This window comes from Sinocyclocheilus grahami, unplaced genomic scaffold (genome assembly GCF_001515645.1).
Source record: "Sinocyclocheilus grahami isolate Dianchi unplaced genomic scaffold, SAMN03320097.WGS_v1.1 scaffold1275.1, whole genome shotgun sequence".
Lineage (NCBI taxonomy): Eukaryota > Metazoa > Chordata > Actinopteri > Cypriniformes > Cyprinidae > Sinocyclocheilus > Sinocyclocheilus grahami.
This window is the reverse complement of record NW_015506454.1, coordinates 29,526-39,876: the sequence shown is the minus strand read 5'-3', so window position 1 is coordinate 39,876 and position 10,351 is coordinate 29,526. Positions and strand designations below refer to the sequence as shown.

The window sequence follows — 10,351 nt, the reverse complement described above, 5'->3', positions numbered from 1 at the left end:
GAGAACATTCAAAAGTAACGTTCCCATAATTTTTGCAAAACATGGCAACATTAACGTTCACATAACCAAGAAAAAAATGTATTTGAAACATTTAAAACTTTGAACGTTCATGGGAACGTTAGCAAAATGTTATTTCTTCGTCCCGTTTGCATCATTAAGAAAAAAATGTTTTTAAAACATTTAAAAATCAGGATGTTTTGAACATTCAGAAATAATGTTTCCATATCTTATCGGGAACGTTTGTAAAACGTTTTTATTCCTGTTAGCTGCATGGGGAATTATCTGTTCTTTAATCAAACATTATTGATACATTGTTCTGAAACGTTTCAGTGGGACGTTCCTTTAGATGTTACTACTTCAGAGAACATTCAAAAGTAACATCCGCATAACCAAGAAAAAACGTTTCTAAAACATTACACTCTCAGAAAAAAAGGTACAAAAGCTGTCACTGGGGCGGTACCTTTTCAGAACGTACACTTTTGTACCTTTTAGGTACTAACATGTACACTTTAGGTACTAACATGTACACTTTAGGTGCTAACATGTACACTTTAGGTGCTAACATGTCCACTTTAGGTGCTAACATGTACACTTTAGGTGCTAACATGTACACTTTAGGAACTAACATGTACACTTTAGGTACTAACATGTCCACTTTAGGTGCTAACATGTCCACTTTAGGTGCTAACATGTACACTTTAGGTGCTAATATGTCCACTTTAGGTACTAACATGTACACTTTAGGTACTAACATGTACACTTTAGGTACTAACATGTACACTTCAGGTACTAATATGTACACTTCAGGTACTAATATGTACACTTTAGGTACTAACATGTACATGTACACTTTGGGTACTAACATGTACACTTTAGGTACTAATATGTACACTTTAGGTACTAACATGTACATGTACACTTTAGGTGCTAACATGTACACTATAGGTACTAACATGTACACTTTATGTACTCATTTGGTACACTTTAGGTACTAACATGTACATGTACACTTTGGGTACTAACATGTACGCTTTAGGTGCTAACATGTACACTTTAGGTACTAACATGTACACTTTAGGTACTAATATGTACACTTTAGGTGCTAACATGTACACCTTAGGTACTAACATGCACACTTTAGGTACTAACATGTACACTTTAACATGTACACTTTAGGTGCTGACATGTACACTTTAGGTGCTGACATGTCCACTTTAGGTACTAACATGCACACTTTAGGTACTAACATGTACACTTTAGGTACTAATATGTACACTTTAGGTGCTAACATGTACACTTTAGGTACTAACATGTACACTTTAGGTACTAACATGCACTTTTAAGGTGCCAATATGAACTCTTTAGGTACAAAGGTTTGCCTTTTGAACGTGGTTGCCGCCCCAGTGACAGCTTTTGTACCTTTTTTTCTGAGAGTGTTAAAAAACTGCGCATTCAGAGAACATTTAAAAGTAATGTTATTTTATAAAATGAACTATAAATAACTTTCAGGCTAGGCTTTCTCAAGCAAACCTTAAAAACCCTAAAGTTATTTTATTTATTTATTTAAGGTTAATATTATGTTTTTTACTATTTTGTTTTATGTTTTGTTTTAGACCCTATTATTTATTTATTTGTGTAATTATTGGTTCAAAAAAGTGAAATGTTTTTAAACTCTTTTTCTTGGTTGTTCAAACGTTACATGAACATTCCATTTGATGGGAACGTTACTTTTAAATGTTCTCTGAACGTTCTGAAACAAGTTTAACAATTGTTTACATTTTTTAAAATGTTACGTCTGGCTAAAATGGTTCAGTGAATGATTTTGTGAACGTTCTTAACAAACCCACACAAAATAACCCAGTCATCTTAGTAACACCCAAAAGTCATTATTTACTCACTCTCACGTCATCACAAACCTGTGGGACTTTTTGAAACACAAACGGAGATGTTTCGCACAATGTTCACGCTGCTCTTTTACACATAATGCGAGTGAAGGAGGTGGACGCGGTCAAGCTCCTAAAAGGAGAAAAAACACCAGCAAATGACATTATATACACAAACATGACATTCTAGCTGATCTTTGTTTCTGATAAAACACACACGCTGAACGCATTATCACAGAACGCAAGTCACAGTAAATATAAGCACCCGTGTAAGTTCATCTCGAGGTCCTCAGATGATCACAGATGTCAGGACTAATCCGGAGATTGTGAGAAAATACAATAATCATCCAGAGAAAAGAATCTGACGGCATCACAAAAGAGTGAGCTTCAGAAACGCTCGCTCGCGGTCCTTTGTGTTCCTGTCGATCTCTTCCGTCCAGCGGCTCACTGTTACGTGTGTGAACACTAGAGGACTTTCCATCAGGACAAATAATAGGGTCTAAAACCAAACAAAATTAAATAAGATCAAATAAATTTTTTTTTAAATAAAATAGTAACAAAATGTGTATATAAAAATAATAGGATCTAAAATAAAAATAATAAATATTAAATAAATAAATGTAAAAAAAATAAAGGGACTAAAACAAACAAAATAAAATAATAGTAACAAAATAATTAAATAATCAAATAAATAAATAATACGGTCTAAATAAAAAAAAACTAAAAAGTAAAATAGTAACAAAAAATTTATATATATAAAATAATAGGATCTAAAATAAAAATAATAAATATTAAATAAATAAATGTAAAAAAAATAAAGGGACTAAAACAAACAAAATAAAATAATAGTAACAAAATAATTAAATAATCAAATAAATAAATAATACGGTCTAAATAAAAAAAAACTAAAAAGTAAAATAGTAACAAAAAATTTATATATAAAAATAATAGGATCTAAAATAAAAATTAAACAAAATTTAAAAAAAAAAAAAAAATGGATAAAATAAAATTGTAACAAAAAATTACATATAATTAATAATATGATCTAAAACAAAAATATAAAACAAAAAATAAAAACATTAAATTGCACTAAATAAATAAATGTAAAAAATAAATAAAGGGTCTAAAACAAAACGAAATAAGAAATAAAATAATATCAATAAACAGCTAAATAAATAAAAAACGCTTAAATTTACATAAAATCTATGTAAAATTTTAAAATAATTTTTTAAATACATTTTTTAAAACAGTTTAAAATAAAAAAAACATAAAATAACTAAATATATGACAGATAATGGAGTCTAAAATAAATAAATAAATAAAGCATTCACATTTCACAAAAACATAATTCAGACATCATTCTGCTGAAAAATCCCACACTGCACTGCTTTCCATAAAGACACGGATCTCACGGGGAACTTAAAATGTTGTTTGTGATCCTTTCACCAGACCGAGGATTAATTCCTCGTGGTTTAAATACAGATTTCATGTATTATAGAAAGCATATGTTCACATTAAAGGGCCAGCGGTGAACATCTCGTGTGTTAACCCCGTCTGGGACTGTTTCTGCTGATATGAAGTACCGTCCTGCCAGCTTGGGTTAATCTATTCACTCACATAGAAAGCCCGTGAAGAGATAGAAGCCACCAGATTAAGACAATCATGGTTTATTATGAGCGTATGCATCATTTACACAGATCAAGTCTTCTTTGATATGACTGCATTCAGTATAACGATACATGAGCAATCTTATTAGAATGTTCATCAGTTTCCCCATCATCCCTCTGTGCACCTGATGAAGCGCATGTTTTGCTGGATCCATCAGCTCAATCGTGGTTGATAACGAGAAGGTCTAATGAGCGTCTCAAACCAGCGCTGTGCCTGTAGATCCTGGGATTTCTCGGAGAGAGGCTCTGCTCTGAAAGACTCGTGAGGGACACCGTAGATGAGCATCTGTGTGTGTGCCTGAAACAGTTAAACACACGATTACAATAAACTCTCACAATAACTAGCTCAACCATATTTTTAATAATTTAACAGCACACTTGGAGACGCACAGCTCTCTGACGTTGGTTAATGGTTGCATGACACGCTGGTAAGCAAATAAAACATTAACATTTGTTTTTATTATTTTAATGGTTCATTTTTAATGTAATTATTTACATTTTTAGCAAGTGTTTATATTTTACTTATTTTATTTAAAAAATGTAAATTCATATTTACATTTTAGCAAGTGTTTATTTTGATTTTATTCATTTTAATTGTAATTTTTAAAATATAATTAATATATACATTTTTAGCAAGTGTTCATTTTGTTTTAATTTATTTTAATTTTACATTTTTATATAATTAATATTTACATTTTTAGCGAGTTTTATTTTAATTTTAATTTGACTTTTTATTTAATTAATATTTACATTTTAGCAAGTGTTTATTTTGATTTTATTCATTTTAATTGTAATTTTTAAAATATAATTAATATATACATTTTTAGCAAGTGTTCATTTTGATTTTATTTATTTTAATTGTACATTTTTTATATAATTAATATTTTCATTTTTAGCGAGTTTTATTTTTATTTTTATTTGACTTTTTATTTAATTAATATTTACATTTTAGCAAGTGTTTATTTTGATTTTATTCATTTTAATTGTACATTTTTATATAATTAATATTTACATTTTTAGCGAGTTTTATTTTTATTTTAATTTGACTTTTTATTTAATTCATATTTACATTTTAGCAAGTGTTTATTTTGATTTTATTCATTTTAATTGTAATTTTTAAAATATAATTAATATATACATTTTTAGCAAGTGTTTATATTTTACTTATTTTATTTAAAAAATGTAAATTCATATTTACATTTTAGCAAGTGTTTATTTTGATTTTATTCATTTTAATTGTAATTTTTAAAATATAATTAATATATACATTTTTAGCAAGTGTTCATTTTGTTTTAATTTATTTTAATTTTACATTTTTATATAATTAATATTTACATTTTTAGCGAGTTTTATTTTAATTTTAATTTGACTTTTTATTTAATTCATATTTACATTTTTAGCAAGTGTTCATTTTGTTTTAATTTATTTTAATTTTACATTTTTATATAATTAATATTTACATTTTTAGCGAGTTTTATTTTAATTTTAATTTGACTTTTTATTTAATTAATATTTACATTTTTAGCGAGTTTTATTTTAATTTTAATTTGACTTTTTATTTAATTCATATTTACATTTTTAGCAAGTGTTTATTTTGATTTTATTCATTTTAATTGTAATTTTTTTAATATAATTAATATATACATTTTTAGCAAGTGTTTATTTTGATTTTATTTATTTTAATTGTACATTTTTATATAATTAATATTTACATTTTTAGCGAGTTTTATTTTTATTTTTATTTGACTTTTTATTTAATTCATATTTACATTTTTAGCAAGTGTTTATTTTGTTTTAATTTATTTTAATTTTACATTTTTTACATCGTATTTCAGGCAGAAAATGTGACAAAGACGGTGATACATTCTGTCAGCAAGATAAACACGCTGCTGATTCCAGAATAAGTTTCAAACCTCTGTTTGTGATGATGATGATGATGATGATGATGATGATGATGATGATGAAGGCCGGCTCACCTGGATCAGGTTTCCAGCGGTCACCAGAGCTGATCCCGGTCTGAGGAGATCTGTGCCAAGCGAAGCATGGGAAATGAAAGCAGGAAACGGTATTAGTTTAGTGTTTCATGCAGAAAAGAAAGATGAAGGGGTTTTGAGGTTGATATGGTTTATTTTGAATCGATGAAGACCACCGCTACGCCGGCCAATCAGGAGAGCCTGCGGATATTTAGGATCAATAATTAGGCTCCAGACAGGTTTGGCGAAGCCGTTTAAATAATTGATGGAAGTTGAACGAGCTCGAGTCGTACAGTCGTCATAACCAGCAGCAGAAGGACATTTGCATTGGGTTTCTATTAAAAGCTTCTAATTAAAGCGCTGGTGATGTTCAAGGGTGTTGCGGTGACACACTAGTCATTAATGGGGCTAAAAGCTTCATCTGCTGGTAACAAATGATCCCAGAGACAGATGGATGACCTTCGACAGCAGAATCACCCACAAACACCATCTCAAGATCATCAGGTCATCAGATACTCAGCTTCACATAGTAACACTATGGAAGTCAATGGGTACCGTCACCTGTTTGATTCTCAACATTCTTCAAAATCTCTTCGTTTGTTAACTGTAAGATAAACACAAAAAAAGATATTCTGAAGATTGATGGAAACGAAATAGTTGCCGGTACCCATTGACTTCCATAGTAATACTATGGAAGTCAATGGGTACCGTCACCTGTTTGATTCTCAACATTCTTCAAAATCTCTTCTTTTGTTAACTGTCAGATAAACACAAGAAACAATATTCTGAAGATTGATGGTAACTAAATAGTTGCCGGTACCCATTGACTTCCATAGTAATAATATGGAAGTCAATGGGTACCGTCACCTGTTTGATTCGCAACATTCTTCAAAATCTCTTCGTTTGTTAACTGTAAGATAAACACAAAAAAAGATATTCTGAAGATTGATGGAAACTAAATAGTTGCCGGTACCCATTGACTTCCATAGTAATACTATGGAAGTCAATGGGTACCGTCACCTGTTTGATTCGCAACATTCTTCAAAATCTCTTCTTTTGTTAACTGTGAGATAAACACAATTACATAGTAATACTATGGAAGTCAATGGGTACCGGCAACTATTTAGTTACCATCAATTTTTAGAATATCTTTTCTTGTGTTCAGCAGAAGAAAGAAAGTCTTACAGGTTTGGTGATGATGATCATTTTCATTTTTGAGTGGACTATCCATTTAATAACAACATTTGATGTGCTTTCTGTATTTTTTTAAAATCACTACCGGTTTGATTCTCAACATTCTTCAAAATCTCTTTTTTTGTTAATGCCGGTACCCATTGACTTCCATAGTAATAATATGGAAGTCAATGGGTACCGTCACCTGTTTGATTCTCAACATTCTTCAAAATCTCTTCGTTTGTTAACTGTAAGATAAACACAAAAAAAGATATTCTGAAGATGTTTGTTAACTGTAAGATAAACACAAAAAAAGATATTCTGAAGATTGATGGAAACTAAATAGTTGCCGGTACCCATTGACTTCCATAGTAATACTATGGAAGTCAATGGGTACCGTCACCTGTTTGATTCGCAACATTCTTCAAAATCTCTTCTTTTGTTAACTGTGAGATAAACACAATTACATAGTAATACTATGGAAGTCAATGGGTACCGGCAACTATTTAGTTACCATCAATTTTTAGAATATCTTTTCTTGTGTTCAGCAGAAGAAAGAAAGTCTTACAGGTTTGGTGATGATGATCATTTTCATTTTTGAGTGGACTATCCATTTAATAACAACATTTGATGTGCTTTCTGTATTTTTTTAAAATCACTATTTACATGCAAGCTGCAGTAATAATTTCTGCAGAAATGGACACATTTTTGTCTTGTTTTCCAGCACAAATATCTAAACGTTCTTAAATCTAGATACATTAATACATCAGATATTAAGAAACAAACCTTCAAAATTAGACATGAAGGCGCTTGAGATCGTGGTATTGTACCGTGTTTTCTGAGGATCTTCATACCTTTGTGGTCTTGATCTTATTCCCCGTAGCGCAGCTCCAGCCTTTGAGATCCGGCAGCACTTTACAGTCCTCTCCATCCAGACACGGATCCATCTGACACCACCACTTCTGCTGGACTATAGAGGCTGAACACACACACACACACACACACACACACACACAGATACACAAACACACACACACACACACACACAGACACAGACAGACACACACACACACACACACACACAGAGAGATACACAAACACACACACACACACACACACAGACACAGACAGACACACACACACACACACACACACAGAGAGATACACAAACACACACACACACACACACACAGACACAGACAGACACACACACACACACACACACACAGAGAGATACACAAACACACACACACACACACACACAGACACAGACAGACACACACACACACACACACACACAGAGAGATACACAAACACACACACACACACACACACAGACACAGACAGACACACACACACACACACACACACAGAGAGATACACAAACACACACACACACACACACACAGACACAGACAGACACACACACACACACACACACACAGAGAGATACACAAACACACACACACACACACACACAGACACAGACAGACACACACACACACACACACACACAGAGAGATACACAAACACACACACACACACACACACAGACACAGACAGACACACACACACACACACACACACAGAGAGATACACAAACACACACACACACACACACACAGACACAGACAGACACACACACACACACACACACACAGAGAGATACACAAACACACACACACACACACACACAGACACAGACAGACACACACACACACACACACACACAGAGAGATACACAAACACACACACACACACACACACAGACACAGACAGACACACACACACACACACACACACAGAGAGATACACAAACACACACACACACACACACACAGACACAGACAGACACACACACACACACACACACACAGAGAGATACACAAACACACACACACACACACACACAGACACAGACAGACACACACACACACACACACACACAGAGAGATACACAAACACACACACACACACACACACAGACACAGACAGACACACACACACACACACACACACAGAGAGATACACAAACACACACACACACACACACACAGACACAGACAGACACACACACACACACACACACACAGAGAGATACACAAACACACACACACACACACACACAGACACAGACAGACACACACACACACACACACACACAGAGAGATACACAAACACACACACACACACACACACAGACACAGACAGACACACACACACACACACACACACAGACACACACACACACACACACACACACACACACACGAACACAGACACACACACACACGAACACAGACACACACACACACACACACGCACACACATGTTGGCAATTAATGAACCACCGCAGCATGAATAATTTATCACTTTTTCATCTGAAAGTGAAGGTTCATGCAAGTAAAATTAATTTATTTTGACTGAAAACATTTCAGAGCAATATTTAAGTTGTTTTGTCATGAATAAATATGTATGTTTCATACATTTGGACAGATTTTGAGCAATTCAAAGGGAGACGACCTGCCGATGGGAGGATATTAGAGCCGCGCTTTCATTTGCAGAGAACGTCAGACTAAATGTGAGAGAATAGGCCAGACGGCCCTCAGGGGCCCGAACCCGTTCACTTCACACAGCCAAAGCATTACGGCTGGAACGATTAGAGGCCCTCAGAGCTTCGTTAACAGACAGACGTTAAACCCGGCGCTAATGACACGCTCTGACCATCAAACCAGGACCGCAGCAATTCATCCCAGAAGCTATTCATAAGAGCATTACTTGCTTGATTCATTGAATCAAATTATTTCCGGCATTTTACTGAAAATCTCATTATTTCTCATCTTGAGAATCGAAGGCCGTACCAAACGTCAAATCAGTGTTATTCGAGGTTCTATTATCGCTCCTGTTTATATTTTCATAAGTCTTAACTTTAATTTTAGTTTTGGAAAGTAATTATTATTAGTTTTATATGATCTACTTTTAGTTGTTTTAGTATTTCAACTTAAACTAAATGAAAATAACAAATGAAATAGCTGAAATGAATAACGTTTATTTTATTTATAAATGCTTTTAATGGATTTATTGTAACTATAATAACCTTGAGTAAAAAAATTATGTAGAGCATAAACATTCAGCTCGGACCAAACTAATCACACAAACATGTTCACTGATAAGTAGCAGCTCTAAATGTTTTAGAACTATCATTAATATTTTTATTTAATATATATTTATTTATTTTCGCGAATAGCGACTGCATTTAAAAGCCACTTTGACAGAATCCACTCCACATTCTGTAGGATTTACTTTTGAAATGTATTCATGTCTTTACAGTGCAGTCTGGATTTATTGGCAGCTCGTGGATTATAGCACTCTGAGTTTGTAGAATATATCTCAGAACGACTGTCTGGTGTGTTTTTAGTACCGTCTACGCAGGACGGAGCCGCTCTGGTGGTTCCTGCCACCTGTCCCGGGAAACACGAGCACTTGACGGTCAGCGAACGCTCCTCGATCTTGTTCTTATTGCAGCATCGGTGTAACGCCACCACCTCACACGTTCCCATCCGCACGTGATGCAGCACTGCAACACAACACAACCTTCACCACTTTCACTCAAATACACTGAAAACTAAACATATAGCATTTCTCGTTTGCACTC

General features: G+C 33.4%; 1 long non-coding RNA gene across 1 annotated transcript; it reads right to left on the bottom strand.

Moving 5' to 3' along the window:
* Positions 1-3,535: 3,535 nt before the first annotated feature.
* Positions 3,536-10,269, bottom strand: LOC107568711 (uncharacterized). The gene is made up of 4 exons (XR_001606800.1): positions 10,118-10,269; positions 7,551-7,675; positions 5,527-5,576; positions 3,536-3,848 (listed from the first exon to the last, which is right to left on the bottom strand). It is a non-coding gene; the product is annotated as an uncharacterized lncRNA (long non-coding RNA).
* Positions 10,270-10,351: the final 82 nt, after the last annotated feature.